This window comes from Bombina bombina, chromosome 1, assembly GCF_027579735.1.
Source record: "Bombina bombina isolate aBomBom1 chromosome 1, aBomBom1.pri, whole genome shotgun sequence".
Taxonomy (NCBI): domain Eukaryota; kingdom Metazoa; phylum Chordata; class Amphibia; order Anura; family Bombinatoridae; genus Bombina; species Bombina bombina.
The window spans coordinates 1,396,754,464-1,396,779,742 of NC_069499.1; positions in this window are offsets into that span (position 1 = coordinate 1,396,754,464).

Genomic DNA, 25,279 nt, shown 5'->3' on the forward strand with positions numbered 1-25,279 from the left:
AGTCGCCCGTAATAACACACTTACGGAGACCAGGGTCCTCCAAGAGAAAGCCATGAATAATATGGACATTATTGTTGTCATATGGATACACATTTTTTCCTCTCTGTATGGACAGCAGTCTCTTGTGAGCCGCGGTCTCCATGTGAGTGTGTCATTAAATCAAAATAAGTTTCGCCATATTCTGAGAGACGTGAAGAGGAATTCGTGGTTTCTTTGACTCCTTACAATGGTTAATTTTGATAGTTGGTCTGCATTGGATAAGCTTACTTTTTAAATCTAGACCTTCCATTATCCATTGTAGCGCTAAAAAATGTTTGGGGATCACATTTATTATTATTTTTTGATAATTTTTCTACTTTAAACTAAGAATGTATTATGATGATTCTATTATCTAGAATTCGTGCATATATTCCCCCAGTAATACAGCTAAGTTAGTGCGGGTCTAGCCGTTTTTAAATTTGTTTCACTCTATTGGTTGACACTATTTTTCTCCAATCACCGGCCGGTTGCAATGCTATGTTATTACTGCTGTACGCTGTTTCGGCGTTGCGCCTGTCTATCACAGGAGGAGGGGATATGCTAATTAGCAATGCGGCTGCCCTCCTGCATTACTTCGTCAGCGGTAGTGACGTAACGCACCTGCTCTGGCACGGCGATACCGGAAGTATAGAGCACGTTTAAGGGGTTTAAATAGAGGGATAAGGGTGGCGGGTAGTTAGATTGTTTTGTCAGAGGATTGGAAAGCAAGCCCATTGAGAAAGGTGCCAGAGGCGCACCGAAACGTCTGGGGTATTTATGTGATCAATATTGTCATTTGTTTGCAATAAAGAAACTTGTTACAACAAGACCGGTGAGTGCAACATTTCTTCTACTAATAAGGAGAGCTGGAAAGGATATATATATATATATATATATATATATATATATATATATATATATACATTTTTATTTTTGTGTACACATTTTTTCACGAAGTCACTTCATTCTTTACTATTTTTTGGCAACATTATTATTCACCTCTGGATAAGTGGATTTAGACTTTACACCATCTTTGAGTATTTATTGACATTATTGACATTTTATTTATTTTTATTCACTTGTGTTGGATCTACTCACATTATATATTGGACACTAATCCCCAATTTGAAACCTTGATTGGTTCCTCTACAGTATTCATTTAGTGTTTTTACAGGACATGTTGTCAGGATCGCATCTAATGTGAAAGATTTTTATCTGTATTTTACAGTCTATATATATTTTTCCATTCTTTTCTTTTCTTTTTATTATGATTGTCATTGTATGAATATACTTTTATCCGAGTTTTATGGAATAAATCCTACTTTTATTTTAACATCACTATAGAAGCATTTATATTTTTCTCGAAACTGATTGCATTACCTCTGCCTTGTTGGGTGCTGTATACATCCTACCTTTTGATTCAGTTTATCTATACCTGCTAGGAGGTCTTCTGTATACTAGCTTTGAGGTTCACCCTTGGCGCTTGGTCTGATCCCCTCTTGTATCAATTTCTAAATCTACACTTAATTTAACCTACTACATGGAATATCAGTAAACATAGTATTGGTCTCTCTAATTTGGTTAACCTCTTCTAGAATACTATTTCAGACTTTTTATGTTAATTGTTGTATTGTGTTCATGAATATGTGAAGACTGCCCTAATTAAAGGGGCAAAAACGTTAGTATGAGATGTATTAATGCAGATGATATATATATATATATATATTGTGGGAGTCTACTAAGTTCTGTGTATAACTAAAGTTATCATATGCCTTTGTGTTGTGTTGCACTATATTTGTTTACAGGATGTCCATGGAAGGTTCCATATATGTTCTTATTATATTTATGGGTGCAGATATATATCTGAAAATGTCATTTGTAGATGCAAGGTACAGTTTTACATTAGTTGGGGTTTATTTCACCTGTTAGGAGTATAACTCTTAGGTCTTAAACTCCACTAGTATACACTAACCACCAGGGCCGCCATCAGGGGGTGACAGGGGTGACTCCTGTCAGGGGCCCAATGAGCCAGGGGGGCCCCATGAGTCAAGAACTAAAAAAAAAAAAAAAAAAAAATTTTTTTTTTTTTTAAATTTTGGCAGCCACCAGTGGGTACTATAGCAGAGTGCTAATTGAGCATGGGAAATGTTATAACAAGGAGTAAAGTATTAGCATTTGAGAGGATTTCTTAGTGTGCACTAAACCACTATGCTTAGTGTGAGACAGACTTGGCACTTTGTACAGTGTGTGCCTGAGTCAGACGGCAGATCACTTTCATTTGAAGAGGAGGTAGGACTTGCTTAGCAAATGTTTTTTATTTCTTTGTGCAATTTTGGATTGTAACTTCAGTGTGGTAGTAGTTGTATGGTGGGGCTAGGGGTCCATAAAAACACATTTTTTTTAGCAGCAGTGTATTTATGATTATTTGACAATGCTGTAGAAATTCTATATTTAAAACCATGCAGAAATGTTTCCTCCTCAATACACAAATGGTAGATGCCCTTTTGGCAGATATGCATTTTATATATATATATATATATATATTACATTCCAGTTTACTGCCCCTTTATGCAAGGACTTTCCAGATGCAAGGAGGCATTTTATCTAAGATTTTTACATCTGCATAAAATTTTACACTCTCAGACTAAGATTGCTCAGTGTTTGAAATGAGACAGGTTAACTTAAAACTGTTCAGTTTACACTACAGCTGACAATTTTGAAATATATACCAACAAGCCTAAATGCTGCATTTAACCAGATCTAATGGTATGAGTACCACAGCTTATGGTCCCACTAAGACCATATAGAGTACAGCATTTTCAAAATCCATAAGTACAGCTGACAGATGGGAAAATGTGTACACTATATTTGAAGTGGTGTTCTTGGTTGGGGAAAATGGGAAAAAAAAAAAAACCTATGTCAACCTTTTAAAGGTACTTTTCTTCATCTAGCCATCTACCCAGCTCATTAATGTACAATTTTGAATTCACAGAATTATTTTTGTTTGCACATTTACAAATATGATTCTTTAAAAAGTGATCTCTTAATTTCTGCATTTTTTTTATCATGCATGTCACACACTGTTGATTTAGGGGATGCAAGGTGCATACATGTTTCCTCCTGTGAGTGTTTCTGTGGGTGTATGTGTTTATGTCTTTGTGCTTTGGTTTGTGTCTCTATGTGTATGTATTTTTCATCTGTGGGTCTCTCTGTGAGGGTGGGTGTTACCGTGTGTATGTCTTTGAGCTTTTTCTATGGGTGTTTCTGTGAGGGTGTTTGTGTGTATGTATGTATGTATGTCTGTGTTTTCTGTGGGTGTCTCTGTGAGGGTGTGTGTATGTTTTTGTGTGTTTTCTGTGGATGTCTCAGTGAGGGTGTGTGTATGTATGTCTTTCTGTGTTTTTCATGTGGTTGTCTCTGTGTGTGTGTGTGTGTGTGTATGTCTTTGTGTGTTTTCTGTGGGTGTCTCTGTGTGTGTATGTGTGTATATGTCTTTGTGTGTTTCCTGAGGCTGTCTCTGTCGGTGTTTCCTTGTGTGTATGTGCAAGTTTGAGTTTGTGTGTGTGTGTGTCCATTGTCTGTTCCTTTTTAGGACATTTTGACCTTACTACTAATTATTCACATCTTTCTACAGACTTTGAGACTAACAAGACCTTTCCGGAAGTAACCACTCCACCATTTAACCTTTAAATTATTGTTTAGGCAGTTCAGGGCCCTTCCTTTCAGCCACTGCATGCTGTTGTCATAATTTAGTTGTCATCTTCCTTTACAAAAAGATAATCAGAACTCCATATTTTGTTTTCTAAATCTCCTTTGTTTACAAAACTGTAGTTTACCTCATTACATGTCAGGTCAATGTAAACAAGTGCTAAGTGTCTGTTTGGGTTTCTGTGTCTGAGCGTGTTTCTTTGCGTGTCTGCTAGAGTGTCTATATGTGAATCCTTATGTGTGAGTGTGTTTGTGTGTTTCAGTGTATGAGTGTGTGTGTGTGTGTGTATGTTACTACCTTTACAACATTTCCAAGTTTAAATAGACAATTAAGAATAAAGTGCATATACGTTTTAGTCACTTGGTCAAAAATTGCACATGTCAAAGGAGGTGGGTGGGGCCCTGATCAATGGTTGAGTCAGGGGCCCCAAAATTTCTAGTGGCGGCCCATGTGTATGTTTGTATGTCTGTGTTTTCTGTGGGTGTCTCTGTGAGGGTGTGTGTATGTTTTTGTGTGTTTTCTGTGGATGTCTCAGTGAGGGTGTGTGTATGTATGTCTTTCTGTGTTTTTCATGTGGTTGTCTCTGTGTGTGTGTGTGTGTGTGTGTGTGTGTGTCTTTGTGTGTTTTCTGTGGGTGTCTCTGTGTGTGTATGTGTGTATATGTCTTTGTGTGTTTTCTGAGGCTGTCTCTGTCGGTGTTTCCTTGTGTGTATGTGCAAGTTTGAGTTTGTGTGTGTGTGTCCATTGTCTGTTCCTTTTTAGGATATTTTGACCTTACTACTAATTATTCACATCTGTCTACAGACTTTGAGACTAACAAGACCTTTCCGGAAGTAACCACTCCACCATTTAACCTTTAAATTATTGTTTAGGCAGTTCAGGGCCCTTCCTTTCAGCCACTGCATGCTGTTGTCATAATTTAGTTGTCATCTTCCTTTACAAAAAGATAATCAGAACTCCATATTTTGTTTTCTAAATCTCCTTTGTTTACAAAACTGTAGTTTACCTCATTACATGTCAGGTCAATGTAAACAAGTGCTAAGTGTCTGTTTGGGTTTCTGTGTCTGAGTGTGTTTCTTTGCGTGTCTGCTAGAGTGTCTATATGTGAATCCTTATGTGTGAGTGTGTTTGTGTGTTTCAGTGTATGAGTGTGTCTGTGTGTGTGTGTGTATGTTACTACCTTTACAACATTTCCAAGTTTAAATAGACAATTAAGAATAAAGTGCATATACGTTTTAGTCACTTGGTCAAAAATTGCACATGTCAAAGGAGGTGGGTGGGGCCCTTATCAATGGTTGAGTCAGGGGCCCCAAAATTTCTAGTGGCGGCCCTGTGTATGTATGTATGTCTGTGTTTTCTGTGGGTGTCTCTGTGAGGGTGTGTGTATGTTTTTGTGTGTTTTCTGTGGATGTCTCAGTGAGGGTGTGTGTATGTATGTCTTTCTGTGTTTTTCATGTGGTTGTCTGTGTGTGTGTGTGTGTGTGTGTGTGTATGTCTTTGTGTGTTTTCTGTGGGTGTCTCTGTGTGTGTATGTGTGTATATGTCTTTGTGTGTTTTCTGAGGCTGTCTCTGTCGGTGTTTCCTTGTGTGTATGTGCAAGTTTGAGTTTGTGTGTGTGTGTCCATTGTCTGTTCCTTTTTAGGACATTTTGACCTTACTACTAATTATTCACATCTTTCTACAGACTTTGAGACTAACAAGACCTTTCCGTAAGTAACCACTCCACCATTTAACCTTTAAATTATTGTTTAGGCAGTTCAGGGCCCTTCCTTTCAGCCACTGCATGCTGTTGTCATAATTTAGTTGTCATCTTCCTTTACAAAAAGATAATCAGAACTCCATATTTTGTTTTCTAAATCTCCTTTGTTTACAAAACTGTAGTTTACCTCATTACATGTCAGGTCAATGTAAACAAGTGCTAAGTGTCTGTTTGGGTTTCTGTGTCTGAGTGTGTTTCTTTGCGTGTCTGCTAGAGTGTCTATATGTGAATCCTTATGTGTGAGTGTGTTTGTGTGTTTCAGTGTATGAGTGTGTCTGTGTGTGTGTGTGTATGTTACTACCTTTACAACATTTCCAAGTTTAAATAGACAATTAAGAATAAAGTGCATATACGTTTTAGTCACTTGGTCAAAAATTGCACATGTCAAAGGAGGTGGGTGGGGCCCTGATCAATGGTTGAGTCAGGGGCCCCAAAATTTCTAGTGGCGGCCCTGCTAACCACTATTTATGATTCTTGGAGGACCCTTAGAGAACTGAGATACCCCCAATCAAAATGCTGCCTACATAATTGACATGTGATTGTAAACACATATGGACGAACTTTTAGCCAATAATATTAAATATAGAGTAACCAACGTGTATCTCCCCGCCCATATGTTCCTCATTATATGACCCACTTGAATACAGGAACTGCTAAAAGATATTAGACCATCTACAGGAGCCAATGACCCTGTATGAGTAGTGATCTCTCCTACACTTTAAGATTACTGTCTTTGCCAACCATAGTACCCATTCCCTAGCCCAATGTGATAAGCTAATACATGTTTACCTCGGGTCACCATACATGGTTAGCGGCATACCATATTTGGATGCTGCTACCTAGATTGGTCACTCTTTATACCATAATCTGACAATAGTTCCTTTACCCTATTAACAATTACACATTTTGAACTGGAAGGGATTCTGACAGTTGATGGGCAAGATACTCGGAGCTGACATCACTTTGTCATGTATCCATAATGCAGACCAATAACACATATGTTATAACTTGACTTACAACTCTAGCTTTCTAGGTGCCCATATGTTCTACACAATTTGAAAGATTGTGCTAGTTTCTGCAATTATTTTAGTACTATTATGGTTCTATTAGCCTCAAGTATATCCATATTACTCAGCTAATGGTATGGCCTTTAGTGACTTTTTTATAGCGAATAAAAGAAAAGTAAGGTATCTCCCCTCACCCTTTCCCACTCTGCGTGATAGAGTGGGTCATATCCAATACCCCTTTTCCGTCTCCCCTGAGGGGAGATACAAATCATATCCCTTTCCCATATTGGTTGTGTGGTGACATGATCCCAGAGGAGTGGTACAGTCCACTGAACATCTTATACGGTCAAAACTTGATGCAGAGATCCTATATCTCCTCACAATAAGGTATATACTTTTTTCCAACAAAATATTTCTTTATTTTTGCTTCTAGCTTTGCCCCTTTGAATTTCTGATAGCTCCGCCCCCCCTCCCCCTTCCCTTGACACCATTGAGCTTACTTTGTAAACAAAGGAAAATAAATCCTATAGAAACATTTATCTTCTCTTTACATGACAACCACCTAATTCATTCACCATCAACTTAATTGTGCGTATGTGTTTATTCACTTGAATTTCTCTAGACGGTGATGATTTATTGATGAGTGCCATGATGGTTGAAACTTATTTCATAATTTGTTGTTGATATATAAATTTAATGTTTTATACCCTACCAAGCCCAAAAGCGGCTATAGACTCAATTTACTAACCTCCATTGAGTATTTATATTTTGCCATGATCCAAGAGTGGCCTACTAATTTCAGAGGAGGTCGATATAATTATAAAAATGAGGTTACAGTTATCTCTGCCCATTTCATTTTGTATTTGGATTTACCTGACTGTACATTGTTTTATTGTTTTGAATTGTTTCCCAACGTTTGTACTACTTAAGTTTTGGCATTTCTATATACACTGTGTATGTTTATAACAATCTCAATAAAAAAAAATATTTGCAAAAATAGTTAGGGGTGTACTTAACCTCTGATCAACAGGATCTCTTTGATGCCAATTATAAACCTTACAGACCTATCTAATTGATGCAATAAATCAATCTCCTGGGTAGGCACATACAGTACATATAATCAAAATAAATATTATGTCCAAAATTTTGTATGTATTACAAACTATGCTATCCCCTTGAATAGACTATATCTCCCTGGTCTCCAAACACAAATAGAATATTTCATTTGGAATAGTACCAAAACATGGGTTAAAAAAATACAATACACTTCACCTACCCAGACACAAAGGAGGTCTTGGGGTACCTGACCTACTTAGTTATAGAGAACCAATTATTTTGCAGAGACTCCCGGAATAGAGCTACAACTCTAGTCTACAGGCATGGGTTCAATTGGACGGAAACATTTTATTATTGAACAATATAGGTGTAATGACCTGGATCCCACTGAAGAAAAGACCTGACATTATTAAAAAATATATCTTCTGCTAATCTAGTTCTTACAATATGAGATAAAACACTGAATTTTAGTACATATATTTCCACTAGTCTTCAATTATGATTCAAGTCATAAACAATCCCAACATACCTGCATCTCAAAAGACTCTAAACCCTGCTTGAAGACGTCACCTAGGTGACTGTATCCTAAAATACATATTGGGTGAAAATAAGATAAAATTACAAATAGACTTAGTGGAGAGAGACGAGGAAATTTTATCCTCTTGGTACTCTTATACTCAAGTCACATAATACATTGGCTCACACAAGTGTAGACATGATCTATTTAGGCCACTAACAGCATTTGAAAATCTGTTTAACCCCTTAATGACCACAGCACTTTTCCATTTTCTGTCCATTTGGGACCAAGGCTATTTTTACATTTTTGAAGTGTTTGTGTTTAGCTGTAATTTTCCTCTTACTCATTTACTGTACCCACACATATTATATACCTTTTTTCTTGCCATTAAATGGACTTTCTAAAGATACCATTATTTTCATCATATCTTATAATTTACTATAAAAAAAATTATAAAATATGAGGAAAAAATGGAAAAAAACACACTTTTTCTAACTTTGACCCCCAAAATCTGTTACACATCTACAACCACCAAAAAACACCCATGCTAAATAGTTTCTACATTTTGTCCTGATTTTAGAAATACCCAATGTTTACATGTTCTTTGCTTTTTTTGTAAACTATAGGGCCATAAATACAAGTAGCACTTTGCTATTTCCAAACCATTTCTTTTCAAAATTAGCGCTAGTTACATTAGAACACTGATATCTTTCAGGAATCTCTGAATATCCATTGACATGAATATATTTTTTTTTAGTAGACAACCCAAAGTATTGATCTAGGCCCATTTTGGTATATTTCATGCCACCATTTCACCGCCAAATGCAATCAAATACAAAAAATCGTTCACTTTTCACAATTTTTTTCACAAACTTTTGGTTTCTAACTTAAATTATTTACAAACAGCTTGTGCAATTATGGCATAAATGGTTGTAAATTCTTCTCTGGGATCCCCTTTGTTCAGAAATAGCAGACATATATGACTTTGGCATTGCTTTTTGGTAATTAGAAGGCCGCTAAATGCCACTGCGCACCACACGTGTATTATGCCCAGCAGTGAAGGGGTTAATTAGGGAGCATGTAGGGAGCTTTTTGGGGTAGTTTTAGCTTTAGTGTAGTGTAGTAGACAACCCCAAGTATTGATCTAGGCCAATTTTGGTATATTTTATGCCACCATTTCACCGCCAAATGCGATCAAATTAAAAAAAACGTAAATTTTTTCTTAATTTTAGGTTTCTCACTGAAATTTATATACAAACAGCTTGTGCAATTATGGCACAAATGGTTGTAAATGCTTCTCTGGGATCCCCTTTGTTCAGAAATAGCAGACATATATGGCTTTGGCATTGCTTTTTGGTAATTAGAAGGCCTCTAAATGTCGCTGCGCATCACACGTGTATTATGGCTAGCAGTGAAGGGGTTAATTATGTAGCTTGTAGGGAGCTTGCAGGGTTAATTTTATCTTTAGTGTAGAGCTCAGCCTCCCACCTGAAACATCAAACCCCCTGATCCCTCCCAAACAGCTCTCTTCCCTCCCCCACCCCACAATTGTCCCCGCCATCTTAAGTACTGGCAGAAACTCTGCCAGTACTAAAATAAAAGGTATTTGGCCCCTTTTTTTAAAAAAAAAAAAAAAAAGCATATTTACATATGCTGATGTGTAGGATGCCCCCTTAGACCCCAACCTCACTGATCCCCCACCAAACAGCTCTCTAACCCTTCCCCTCTGCCTTAATGGGCGCCATCTTGGGTACTGGCAGCTGTCTGCCAGTACCCAGTTTTGTAAAAAATGTGCCTTTTTTTTAAAAAAAATGCCCTTTTCTGTAGTGTAGCTTTCCCCCCCACCAAGACCAACCCCCAACCCCTTCCAGATCCCTTAGATTACATTTTTAATACTTAGTTTTTTTTACTTTTAACTTTATTTTTTTTCTGTAGTGTAGCGGTTCCCACCCGCTCCCGCCCCGTGCACGCGCCCGCCCGCCCACCACCCCCCGTGCACGCGCGCGCTCCCTTGCGCGCCCCCGTAGGTCCCGCCCCCGATCCCGCCCCCCTCCACTCCACACAGAGCATCGATGGCCGCCCACCCGCCTCCCACGTAAGCTCCCACCCACCAACGATACCGGCCATCGATGTCCGGTGCAGAGAGGGCCACAGAGTGGCTCTCTCTGCATCGGATGGCCAAGGGGGGTTATTGCAGGATGCCTCCATATCGAGGCATCACTGCAATAACCGGAAAGCAGCTGGAAGCGAGCAGGATCACTTCCAGCTGCTTTCCAGACCAAGGACGTACGCCACACGTCCTCGGTCATTAACTGTATTTTTTTTTGAGGACGTGTGGTGTACGTCCATGGTCGTTAAGGGGTTAATGAATCCATTACCTCAACATTTGGTCTCTCTCATATATTAATTGATCATAGCAGGGGATGACACTGGTATACCAGTCTATGCCTATAGATGGAATAGGGAATTGGGAAAAGAGCTTACCAAGAAAGACCGGAATAAGATCTTCCTAAATCACGTCATCCTCAATATCGATGGTATCTAACCTCATTAAGGATAAATAAAATATACAACAGAACCAATGGGAGGTGCTAGAGAGGATGTGGGGAAGAAGCAGATATGCTCCATATTTGATGGAGCTGTAGTAAGTTAAGATCTTTCTGGCACAATACCTTCCTCTATATAAATATAGCCTTATCTATCACATTACAAGAGGAACCAACTATTTTGTTGTTCCATTCCCTACCAAAAATACAAGATAAGGCCAAAAAGGCTTTGCTATACATTAGGTTTAATGGGGCAAAGTCGTTAATTCCACAAGGGTGGAGGTCTCCTGAGGTGCCGACGATAGAAAGTTGGAAACAACAGGTAGAATCATTGACCCAACTAGAAAGATACCATTACTTGAGATTGGATAAGTTCAAAATACATGCGCTTATTTTAGAAATGTGGACGACTGCCAATTCAAGTTTCTTTCCGTAATAAGGGTTGAGTTATGAAAGTAAAATAAAATAGGGTAAGCAGAGAATCCCCCTCCTTTACTTGTATAATCCCACATCTATCTACCCTATTACTCTTTTTTTTTGCTTTTCCTCTCTGCTTTAATAGCAAGGCAAAAACTGTTCACAATTCAGCTTCACTCATGTTTTAAGAGTAACATATGATTATTCAAATTAATTTAGTGATTGTAGTTCTTAAGTTTACTATGAATGTTTTATGTAATCTTTACTTTATCCTAAAAATGTTTGAGCTACATACTGTATATGACAATTTTTGTGACTTTAAAGGGACACTAAACCCAAATTTTTTCTTTTGTGATTCAGATAGAGCTTGACATTTTAAGCAACTTTCTAATTTACTCCTATTATCATATTTTCTTCATTCTCTTGCTATCTTTATTTGAAATGCAAGAATGTAAGTTTAGATGCCGGCCAATTTTTGGTGAACAACCTGGGTTGTTCTTGCTGATTGGTGGATAAATTTATCCACCAATTAAAAAGTGCTGTCCAGAGTTCTAAACCTAAAAAAAATGCTCAGATGACTTCTTTTTCAAATAAAGATAGCAAGAGAACAAAGAAAATTTGATAATAGGCGTAAATTAAAAAGTTGCTTAAAATTGCATGCTCTATCTGAATCGTGAAAGAAAAAATTTTGGTTCAGTGTCCCTTTAAGTAATAATAATTTAACTGGACTGCCTGAATGTCTACTACATGGACCATTCATCTCTCTGTCCTTTTATAGCAGAATTCAAACGTGGTCTCAATCATTTTAATATTCTTTCATAAGAAAGTTGTTTACAAAACCTCATCTTCATTATAATAATAACTGTAAAGTCACTGTTACAATGTTTATTGTCATTTTTCTTACCTTAATAAAGCTCTTTAAAAACAAAGGGGGGGGGGGTGGAAATGTTTTGATTTTTAGAATGATGCAACAAAAGACATGCTACAAAATAGTCACCAAGAATGAGGCAAATAATGTGACAAGCATGTCTCTGCTTCTCTGAAAGACAACCCCCCCTGAGAATATCTTTGTAAATAGGAAAAAGGAAGCAAGTGTTCAGTATACAATCCCAATGAATGTCAGTCATTGTAAATCAAATGAAATGGAGTTAAACGTTTTGACACATTTAACATGGCTCATGTGCTGTCCTCTTTAGATGACATTCCAAATGGCACCTGTTTTGATTAGCCCCTTGGATGCCAGAGAGTTGAAATGCATTGTTTTTCTAGATTGCCTCCATACTAAAGTATGAGACCATGAACATGGACTCCCCTATTTTTTTTTTCTTGCTCTTAAATTACAAAATTTAAGTTGTGAAAAATTAACTGTAAAATGTGTTTCCTGTTTCATTGGTGCCTCTTGAGTATGGTGTGCATACAGCTTATTAATTGAGGGGTTGATCACAATCTTTTAGAAAAATCTTATCAAATCATTTACCTACAAAAATACCCATAGACTATGGAAATCATTAGATATATTGACCCCTGAGTGAGCAAAATCTAGATTTTAAATTCTGAATTTAAGAGTGTAAGAGATACCCAGCTCCTTTAACAAACTGTTTTGTGAGAAATGTATTTAACTCATTTAAAAGGATGCAGTTGATCCTAGAAATTGTTTCTTCTGGCGTGAGGGCATCACTCACAGTCCCAATAGAGTGTGTGGCAGACACATGCTGCACCATTACACTGGTTGCCTCCAGCAGTTAACTAGCAGCAATAGTAATGAACCATTCTGTAGCACAGGGAATAAGATGCTGCCTTGTGAGCAGGAACATGTTACAATCCAAATCACAACCATTCCATAGCACAGGTGCCTACACTGCAGTACATATGCCAGAAGCACAGTACCCAATAGCATAGACACCCCACAACACAGTATAGTACAGCAAATATTTCCTAAACCTCAGCCTTCTTAAAGCACCACATTGCCCCAAAGCAGTGATTAACAAAATGCAGTCACTATACATTGCTGGTCTATAGCATAGCATCTTAGACCCCTTACTTTTCCCCATTGAAAAGCATAGCATAGTATCTTAGTTCCATTACTGCTTATCCACTCTGCACCATGCAATTGTATTCCTCATTCTGCTCTCCCACTCTACAGCTTAGCATCTTATTCATTTTAGGGCTCACCAACCCTATAGAATGGCTTTTTAGATCTTTTACAGCTCACTCACTCTATAGCATGGCATTGTAATGCTCTTACTACTTACCCACTCTACAGCATAGAATCTTAATTCCCTTTCTGCTACCCAACTATATAGCATGTCATCTTAGTCCTCTTATGACTAGCCACTCTATAGAATAGTATATTAGTGCCCTTACTACTTATTCACTCTTCAGCATAGTATCTTAGTCCTCTTATGGCTCACCCACTTAGTATCATGGTATCTTATTCCTCTTTCGCCTCACCCACTTTATAGCATGGCATCTTATTCCTCTTACGGCTCGCCCACTTTATAGCATGGCATGTTTTTCCTCTTACGGCTCACCCACTTTATAGAATGGTACCTTAGGCCTCTTATGCCTCACCCAATTTATAGCATGGCATTTTACTCCTCTTAGGCCTCACTTACTCTATAGCATGGTATCTTACTCCTCTTACAGCTCACCCACTCAATAGCATGGCATCTTACTCCTCTTACAGCTCACCCACTCAATAGCATGGTATCTTAGTCCTTTTATGGCTCACCCACAATATAGCATGATAATTCAGTTTCTTTATTACTCTCTTCCTCACGCCTCACTACCTACCTGCTCGACCGTATCCCTTCCCATTTAAAACTCTCCCTGTCTTCCACCCTCACTCCTGCACTTACTAACATCTTCAACCTATCTCTCTCTATCGGTTCATTCCCATCTTCTTTCAAATATGCAAAGGTCACTCCCATACTCAAAAAACCCTCCCTAATTCTCTTGAAAGTTACCACCCCATATCACTGCTTTCACTAACAACAAAACTCCTGGAAAAATTAGTTTACAACTGCATAACCCACTTTCTGTCCACCAATTCCTTGCTTGACCCCCTGCAATCTGGATTCCGCCCAAAACACTCTACTGAGACTGCCTTTACCAAGGTTACTAATGATCTTATTTCTGCTAAAAGTAATGGCCACTACTATATACTAATCTTACTTGACCACTCAGCTGCCTTTGACACAGTTAACCACCTCCTCCTCCTACAGACCCTTAGCTCTTTTGGGCTTTGTGACACTGCTCTTTCTTGGATTCACTTTTATCTTTCTCACAGGTCTTTTTGTGTGTCATTTGCTGGTGACTCCTCCTCTCCAATGCCTTTGTCTGTTGGAGTACCCCAATGAGTCCTCTACTCTTCTCCATTTATACTTCTTCACTGGGTAAACTTATCAACAGTTATGGCTCCAAATATCACCTCTATGCTGATGACATCCCGATCTACCTCTCCAGCCCTGCTCTCTTTCCCTCTGTCCTTCCTCATGTTAGCGACTGCTTACCTGGTATTTCTTCCTGGATGGCCTCTCATCACCTAAAGATTAACATGTCCAAGACTGAGCACCTTCTAATCCCCCCTCTAGCTCTACACCGACTTCTGACTTTTCTATCCCTGTCGACGGCATCACCATCTCCCCATCGCCCCAAGTCCGCCGCCTTAAAGTTACACTTGATTTAAATTTATCCTTCATCCCCCGACATCCAATCACTTTTCTCATCATGCCGCAACCAACTATGCAATATTTCCAAGATTCAGCCTTTTCTGAGCGCTAATACCACAAAGCAAATAATCCACTCCCTTGTTATTTCCCGACTTGACTACTGCAATAACCTACTTACCAGTCTTCCTCTCTCCCACCTCTCCCCTCTTCAATCCATCCTAAATGCCTCTGCAAGGCTAATCCACCTTTCCCATCATTCTGTATTGCACCTCTCCGCGAGTCGTTTCATTGGCTCCCCATTCACAGAAGAATTAAATTAAAAATTCTCACCCTTACATACAAAGTTCTCACCAATGCCGCTCCCCACTACCTATCCTTTCTAGTCAACAAGTATACTCCAGCCCGCCCACAAAGATCCAATAATGACCTGCTCCTTGCATCTTAGACTATCACCTCTTCCCATGATAGACTGCAAGACTTCTGTCGTGCAGCACCTACCCTCTTGAACACTCTCCCTCGTGCTGACAGGCTTTCCCCTAATCTTTTTTCTTTTAAATGCTCCCTGAAGACTTCTTTGTTCAGAGAAACCTACCACCCAACTCAGTAATAAATTAATTCCACTCACCTAATATTTTCCTCATCTTACTCTGTATTAACATATTTCTCACTCTTGCAGTCCTCACCTCTTGTTTCTCAACCTGCTATCCTTCTAGATTATAAATTTCTACGGGAATAAGGACCTCAATTCCTCCTGTATGTGTTTGTAAAATGTTGTCTTGTCTCTTAAAAGTTTTCATTGTTTTATTTAAATGAATTGTACCTATGGACAGCGCTGCGGAATATGTTGGCACTTTATAATTAAAGTATAATAATAATAATAGCAAGACATCTTACTCCTTACGAGTCACATACTCAATAGCATGGCATCTTAGTCCTCTTATGGCTCACCCACTTTATAGCATGGCATATTACTCCTCTTACGCCTCACCCACTCAATAGCATGGCATCTTAGTCCTCTTACGGCTCACCCACTTTATAGCATGGCATATTACTCCTCTTACGCCTCACCCACTCAATAGCATGGCATCTTAGTCCTCTTATGGCTCACCCACTTTATAGCATGGCATATTACTCCTCTTACGCCTCACCCACTCAATAGCATGGCATCTTAGTCCTCTTACGGCTCACCCATTTTATAGCATGGCATCTTAGTGCCCTTACTGCTTATTCATTCTACAGCATGGTATCTTGGTTCTGTTGCTGCTCGCCCACTATACAGCATGGCATTGTAGACCCTTTACTGCTTAGTCACTCTACAGTATGACATCTTGGTTCAGTTACTGGCTGCTCACCTATTATACAGCATAGCATCTTAGTCCTTTTACTGCTTACTAACTCTATACCATGGCATCTTAGTCCCCTTACTAATTACCCTCTTACGTATTACCCTCTCTAAAGCAGGGTATCTAAGTCCCTTTTCTACTTTCCCACTCTACAGAATGGCATCTCAGTTCTGTTGCTGCTAACCCATTCTTTAATGCTTAGTCACTCTACAATATGGCATCTTATTTCCCCTTCAGCTCACCCACTCTACAGTATGGTATCATAGTCCCACTGATAAGCTACTTTCAGTATAGCAGCATAGTCTCACTACAGCACTGCCTTGTTACGCTATGCCAGTTTGGTTCCTCAACAGTTCAGCTACTTTAAAACGAAACAGCATAATCCCTGCATGCTCAGCCTATCTACAGAATGACAGCTTAATCCACCTGCAGCTCAGCTACTCTAGCAGTCTAATCCCCCTGCAGCTTAGCCACTTTACCTTACAGCAACCAAATCCCCCAGCAGTTCAGCCACTATAACTTACAGCAGCCCAATCCCCTTGCAGCTCAGCCACTCTACAGCATAGCAGCTTTATTAACCACAACTTAACCACTATATAGCATGGCAGCTTAGTCTCCATGCAGATCAGCCACACTACCAAACAGCAGCCTAGCCCCCTGCTGCTTAGTTACTTAGCAGAAGATCAGCTAAGTCACCTGCAGTTCTGCTACTGTACAGCACAGCAGCTTCTGTTCTAAAGTGCAGTATTATTGAATCCATATGATGGTGTTATACATATCTTCTAGATTCTTACATTAATGTCAGTAATTGTGCCTGCCATCTTTAACACTATTAAAGGGACATAAAACAAGTTGGGATAGAGACAAAATATAATAATATGTACTTTAATTACTTTACCTGCAAATTTATACTGCAGTGCCTCACCATTAACCCTTTCTTCTAAGTTTCCGAATTGTACAGCTCTAACTCCTCCCACACAGTTCCTTCTATGGCTGTATCTACCTTTACTTTTGGTAGAATGCAGAAGTAGACACTCATTATTTGCTGGAGCATGCCTAGAAGCAAATAACCTGCTATGAAATACAATGTCTGTGTTTTTAATGCTAAACACTTAAAGGGGGTGGGGGATCAGACTACTCCAGGCAGCAATTTTTAAACATTTTTTATGAAAACAATTTTTACTTAATTAGCCCTTTAAGGATATGCACAGATCTCAACATGTTTTATGGCACTTTAAATGCATTCACAACCCTGTAAGAAAAGCTGGATTTAGAACATGACTCTCATTGAAAAATAGTCCCTGATAATTAAATCTCTTAAAAGGACAGTAAATTAAATTTTCATACAACTTTCCGATTTACACATTTTCTTTGTTCTATTGGTATTTTTTGTTCAAGAGTAAATCTAGGAGGCATAAATCACCCAAGTTGGCGACACCTAAAAAGCAGTTTACAGCTCCATTTTAGTACAAGGTTTCCATCAAAATAGTTTGTGCAGTGCGTGCAGTCTGTCTTTTCGTGTATGTGTAAGTTAACGTTGTGTTAATGCATCCATCCGACATTGAATATACACACACTTCAATCACTTGTCACAGGGATGAAAAAGGCGAAGTTGAAAGCGTGTGGGGTGAATTTTTTTATTATTATTATCAGGTATTTGTAGCATGCCAACAGATTTTATTTTTTATGAGGATACCTATACCTCAAAAACTGAAGATGTTACAGGTGTGAAAAATAGTATTTAGATTCCCCTCTAAAAATACAGAAACACGTGTTTTAACATTTATAGAATTTCCACTTAAGGGGGGTGATTTATGAGGATACCTATATCTCAAAAACCAAAGATGTTACAGATGTGAAAATTGGTATTTAAATTCCCCTTTAAAAATAAAGAAAGAAATGTTTTACCATTTACTGAGAATCCACTTTAAGGGACAGTGAAGTCCAAAAAACTTTCATGATTTAAATAGGGAATGTCATTTTAAACAACTTTCCAATTTACTTTTATCACCAATTTTTTTTTTTCTCTTGGTATTCTTAGTTGAAATCTAGCCCTAGGAGGTTCATGTGCTAATTTCTTAGACCTTGAAGACTGCCTCTAATCTGAATGCATTTTCACCACTAAAGGGCATTAGTTCATGTGTTTCATATAGATAACATTGAGCTCATGCACGTGAAGTTACACTAGAGTGAGCACTGATTGGCTAAAATGCAAGTCTGTCAAAAGAGGCATAGATACAAGGTAATCACAGAGGTAAAAAGTGTATTTCTATAACAGTGTTGATTATGCAAAACTGGGGATTGGGTAATAAAGGGATTATCCTTCTTCTTAAACAACAAAAATTCTGGTGTTGACTGTCCCTTTAAGGGGGTTGAAAAGGAGAGGGTGATTTATGAGAATATCTCAAAAACCAAAGATGTTACAGACTGGAAAATTGGTATTTAGATTCTACTTTAAAATAAAGAAACACATGTTTTATCATTTCCTGAAAATCCACTTAGGGGGGTGATTTATGAGGATACCTATATCTCAAAAACTAAAGATGTTACAGACGTGAACATTGGTATTTAGACTGTCCTTTAAAAATAAAAAAACACGTGTTTTTCAATTTCCTGAAAATCCCCTTAAAGGGGGTCAAAAGGAGGGGGGGGTGATTTATGAGGATACCTATATTTAAAAAAACGAAGAAGTTACAGACAGGAACACTGGCATTTAGATTCTCCTTAAAAAATAAAGAAACACGTGTTTTACCATTTCAGGAAAATCCATTTAAGGAGGGTGAAAAGGGGGGGGGGGGGTCATTTATGAGGATATCCATATCTCAAAATCCAAAGAAAAAACTTTAAAATCTTCATTATAATGTAAGTTTACATGCCACATTTTTTGCTCCTAACTCAGTAGTTCTCAAGATATGGATATCACTAAAAAAAATTATAATCCTTATTCACATCTGACAGTTGAGTCATAATTATTAAAGTAATTGTAAACAGAATAATAATAACATAATTTGGATGTCCCGGACGGATGCCCCGCCCACAACTTAACTGATTGGTGCCCATGTACGAGAAACACTGAGAATTGACGAAAACTCACAAAGCTCATGTCAGTGAGTGCGCAACCCGAATGGGCACACACGTGAGGGCATACGTTATTGCAAGTGTTCGTGTTTTTTGCTATTTTTTACATATCACAAAATCCACACGAGCGAAGCAGCAGGCAACAGATAGTATATATACTAACAAGCATGCTTTTATCAGCCAATCAGCTAGCAGAGTAATTGTGAAGTAACAAATTTGTTTGGTCTGTGCAACCGGTGGGAAATGTGTCAATGTAAGGCCAGTGATGCTGCTGGAAACTTGGTAGTTTGTCAGGGTTATGGCAGCGTGGCTACAGGATGCTAGGCCGTTTGTGAGCACAAGCGGTCGATCTTTGTAAGCCTGTGGGACGGGAGGCCAGCCAGTGTGCAAGTGTGACGCTGCCTTCACTTGTTTACACATCGGATAACATCTGCTATGTGTATGAAAAAAAGATAGAGAGGGAGGAGTCCGGGACAAAGGACCTACCTCCTGACCCAGGACAAAGGATATACCTCCTGACCCAGAACAAAGGACATACCTCCTGACCCAGGACAAAGGACATACCTCCTGACCCAGGACAAAGGATATACCTCCTGACCCAGGACAAAGGACATACCTCCTGACCCAGGACAAAGGACATACCTCTGGACCCAGGACAAAGGAGATACCTCCTGACCCAGGACAAAGGACATACCTCCTGGCCCAGGACAAAGGACATACCTCCTGACCCAGGACAAAGGACATATACCTCCTGACCCAGGACAAAGGATATACCTCTGGACCCAGGACAAAGGATATACCTCCTGACCCAGGACAAAGGACATACCTCTGGACCCAGGACAAAGGATATACTTCCTGACCCAGGACAAAGGACATACCTCTGGACCCAGGACAAAGGATATACCTCCTGACCCAGGACAAAGGACCTACCTCCTGACCCAGGACAAAGGACATACCTCCTGACCCAGGACAAAGGACATACCTCCTGACCCAGGACAAAGGACATACCTCCTGACCCAGGACAAAGGATATACCTCCTGACCCAGGACAAAGGATATACCTCCTGACCCAGGACAAAGGACATACCTCCTGACCCAGGACAAAGGACATACCTTCTGACCCAGGACAAAGGACATATCTCCTCACCCAGGACAAAGTACATACCTCCTGACCCAGGACAAAGGATATACCTCCTGACCCAGGACAAAGTACATACCTCCTGACCCAGGACAAAGGATATACCTCCTGACCCAGGACAAAGGACATACCTCCTGACCCAGGACAAAGGACATACCTCCTGACCCAGGACAAAGGATATACCTCCTGACCCAGGACAAAGGACATATCTCCTGACCCAGGACAAAGTACATACCTCCTGACCCAGGACAAAGGATATACCTCCTGACCCAGGACAAAGGACATACCTCCTGACCCAGGACAAAAAATATACCTCCTGACCCAGGACAAAGGACATACCTCCTGACCCAGGACAAAGGACATACCTCCTGACCCAGGACAAAGGACATATCTCCTGACCCAGGACAAAGAATATACCTCCTGACCCAGGACAAAGGACATACCTCCTGACCCAGGACAAAGGACATACCTCCTGACCCAGGACAAAGGACATACCTCCTGACCCAGGACAAAGAATATACCTCCTGACCCAGGACAAAGGACATACCTCCTGACCCAGGACAAAGTACATACCTCCTGACCCAGGACAAAGGACATACCTCCTGACCCAGGACAAAGGACATACCTCCTGACCCAGGACAAAGGATATACCTCCTGACCCAGGACAAAGGACATATCTCCTGACCCAGGACAAAGTACATACCTCCTGACCCAGGACAAAGGATATACCTCCTGACCCAGGACAAAGGACATACCTCCTGACCCAGGACAAAGAATATACCTCCTGACCTAGGACAAAGGACATACCTCCTGACCCAGGACAAAGGACATACCTCCTGACCCAGGACAAAGGACATATCTCCTGACCCAGGACAAAGAATATACCTCCTGACCCAGGACAAAGGACATACCTCCTGACCCAGGACAAAGGACATACCTCCTGATTCCGGGGCTGCTCCGGTCATACTGGGACGGGTGGCAACCCTATTCCCCAGTGAACTTTATTAAATATACTAAAGGGACAGTAAAGACAAAATGAGAGCATGATATTTTAAACAAGCTTTGAAAATCCAAACTTATTATGAAATCCAAACTTTTGAATTAATATATTTTAAAATAAAATTATAAAAAAATACTATTTTCCCTGCCTGTAAGTCACAATCTTCTCTGCCTGCATCTTTGTTTTTTTGTATTCGTAAATGCAATAGTCTTAATAGTACAACAAATATTACCTTTCTGATTACAGTACTATATTTCTGAGGATACTATGGCCTCTATTTATCAAGGTCTGTCGGACCTGATCCGACAGTGCGGATCAGGTCCGACAGACCTTGCTGAAAACGGCGAGCAATACGCTCGCCGTATTCAGCATTGCACCAGCAGCTCACAAGGCTGCCAGCAGGGGGGTGTCAATCAACCCGGCTCGCCAGAAACACGGGACATCAAGCTCCATTCGGAGCTTGATAAATATGCCCCTATGTATACAAAGTATTAAAAATGATATAACATTACCTTTAGCTTACATGTATACGCTGTATTATGACGTGTAAATATTGCCTAAAAGACACAGCAAAAAGAATGCAATTTTGGCTAACAAAATGACAGTTGAAATACTTTTTAAACATTAATTTCGTAGGCACATTTTCACATTGCAGTGTATAATTGCTAATATATAGTAGTATAGAAAAATAGCTTATTGTTTCCGCTTTAAGCAATAGGGGTTTGGGGAGATATGCGACTGAACAAACTAGATTTGTTCATTCTATTTGACGCAGGCAGGTGTTCATACATGTGAATTGTTCTTTCTGCAGATTGTAATGTTTAAGTGATGGCTATGAATGTTTAAAAGATTTACTATAAGATGGTTCTTTTGAATTTCTCACTGGTTAAGTAAAACTGTCCCTCGATACAAAGAGCTGCAAGCAAAACACAGGTCACGTAGCGTCTGAGACAAGTGACCCCTCTCAGCAGATAGTTAGGCAGTTTGCTGGTGTCTGCTCCTGGGGCCCGGTCCATACAAAAGTAATGATCTCACTTTTAGAATAAAAGTAAGTTCTCATGGCAGAAGCTTAAGAAGGTAAGATGACAATGAATTAGTAATGTAGTGAGGAGCAGGGACCGGCTGTTTGATGGAACATTACGGAAGAAAGCTCCAAAAGGTCCCCAAACCAGGAACAAGATGTCACTCAACATCCAAGAGAATGCGGGCACAAATCTCCTCCAGGAGTCCGGCAGCATCTGATGCTTTATTTATGGCAAATCCTTAAGACTGAGTATGAGAGAAGCCAAGAAAATAAAATCCTAGAGCCAGGAAGCTGACTTGCTGTGTAGCAGCCTCAGGGTCACCCACCCTTGACATGACAGACCGTAGATTATAGTAATATATAAGTCTAGGTTCTCTGCTATTTTCTCAGTGTGGCACTGCCAGAACTTAGAGGCGGAAATCACAGAGCTTCAGGAATACAGTGATCTTCACAAGGTCACCAAGAGAATCACTTTTCAAACTGGCTTATAATCATTACAACAACCTCAAGAAGCCTTTTTTTGCTCTCACAGTTTACCCTTTTCTGTATAATCCCAAACCCATTTTAAGTTCTCCCTTCACTTAACCCCTTTGCAGCCAAAAAAGTCTGCCACACATTGCTAAACAGTGCATTGCAATTTTCTCTGGCAGTTTACATATTCTGTTTTAAGTCATTAAAGAGACGTAAAATGTTCTTTCATAATTCATATAGATCATAAAATTTTAAACAACTTTCCAATTTACTTCTGTTATCAATTTTGCTTCATTCTCTTGGTATTCTTTATTTAAAGTGCAGCAATGCACTACTGGGAGTTAGTTAAACACATTGGTAAACCAATGACAAGAGGTATATATTTGCTGCCACCAATCGGCAGCAAGCACCCAGCTCTTAGCATATCTAGATATCATTTTCAATAAAGAATACCAAGAGAACGAAGCAAATTAGATCATAAAAGTAAATTAGAAAGTTGCTTAAAATTATATACTTTATCTGACAATTCGCAAAAGACATTTTTTGGGTTTCTCTGCAAAGCAATTAAACACATGGCTAAAGTCAGCTCCAAAGCAGCAATGCACTACTGGGAGCTAGCTAAACACACCTTGTGAGACATTGACAACAGACAAATGTAAATAGCCACCAATCACCAACTAGCTCCGAGTGTTGTAGGATATGTAGATATTCTTTTTCAACAAAAAGTACTAAGAGAATAAAGTCCATTTAAAAATATATGGGAAAATAAAAGTGTCTTATAATTACATGCTGTATCTGAATTGTGCAAGTTTATATTTCCTATCCCTTTAAAGTATATATTTTTTACAGTAAGGCTATTCTGTGCATTCAACTTCCAATCTCTTGTTTTAGCTACTCTCTGTTTTTAAAATAACCTAGTACCTAACTTGTACTGTGTAAATCTCTCAATGTATTTATACACACAGGGAAGATGTTAGTTTGACAGAGGAAGTGGGTAAAATAGAGCATTCATCTAATGAAGCTGTGTGTCCACTATGGGTTTGTGAGGCTAGGAAGGTGACAGTGCGTGAGGATGCATAGTTATATTAAATACAGAGTAGCTGGTTGCATGCAAGGCTGAATTCTAAGTGCCTCCCATTATCGGTCAATATCTTTTCCAAAGTCCAGTGAGATAATATGGCTGCAGATGCCGCTGAGGCTGGAATCTCTGACACGGTGCCCACAGCATCAGTGTCTGGAATAAATTCCATCTCTGCCAGGTGTGATAACCTTGTCAGTTAGAGAGATTAAATCTGTTCATTTCATACATGAGCTATATGTATATTGTAGCAAAGGCTCTGTGCCTGCAGATAGCTGATTAATATTCCCTCAGTTAATGTATGTGAGCCTTTACGCAGCACACAATGACATCAGCCAAAAATACCTGACTAGTCACAATTCAACTCTGCCTACACATGGGACAGATTACTGAAACATTTTAAAATATTTTTTATTGTATTTTTCTTAATATGACAGATATATTGCTGATGAAATTGGATATTTTTTTACCGACTTTTAAAATATTTATTTATTTTTGCTGAACAAAAGTGATAAAAATGTATCTCGCTATACACAGAACAAGCACATTACTAGCTCTGGGGGTTATACACAGTACATTCACATTACCAGCTCTGGCTAATTATACACAGCAATGCACATAACCAGCTCTGGCTATATACAGTACTGGTACATTACCAGCTCTGTTTTTTTTTTTTTACCTTTTTATTTATCTGCCTTTCAGAGGAAGAAGCACAGCATACTGGGAGTGGTAGTTTACTATGACATTTTCTATACATATTTTCCACTTGGGGTGCATGCCAGAGGATCGGCGGGATGCCCCCCTTGAATCCCCCCAGACAAAGGCAAAAAAAATAGTGAACATTTGGGAATTACAAAGCACCGTATATATGTGTGGTTAGCAAGCAGTTTCATGCTAGAGATTAGGTTTTGTGGTGGAACGCATACGCAGTGATTCCATTTTTGGTCAGACTTGTTCTTGGCCCCATAAGAATGCTGGACTGCGGCGATTGGAATGTGGTGATGCGCTGGATGATGTGATGACCCACCATTGTGACATATTACAAGAACTAAACTGGCTGTTGCTGGAATCCAGACGCACCCTCCATCTTTCCAGCCTTGTATTTAAGAGTTTTTCTGGGAAGCTCCCACCCTCCCTAAGCAGAATACGCTCCCCGGCTGTTCCCATCTCCTATAACCTCCGATCCAGTACCGGCACTTTATTTAGTCTGCCTCAATACAAAAAGAAAGCAGCTCGATCCTCCTTTTCCTACAGAGCACCGAAAATATGGAACGACCTCCCACACACTTTCAAATCTTCCCCAAGCCTAAAATCATTTAAGAGTTCCCTTTCTACATATCTCAAAACAGAAAGCACCTGTCATGGTTGATTATATATTTCCCACCTGTTAATTTTTGTATATATGGTCTATTAATATTGTTTTTCTATTTTATTGTACCAACACAATG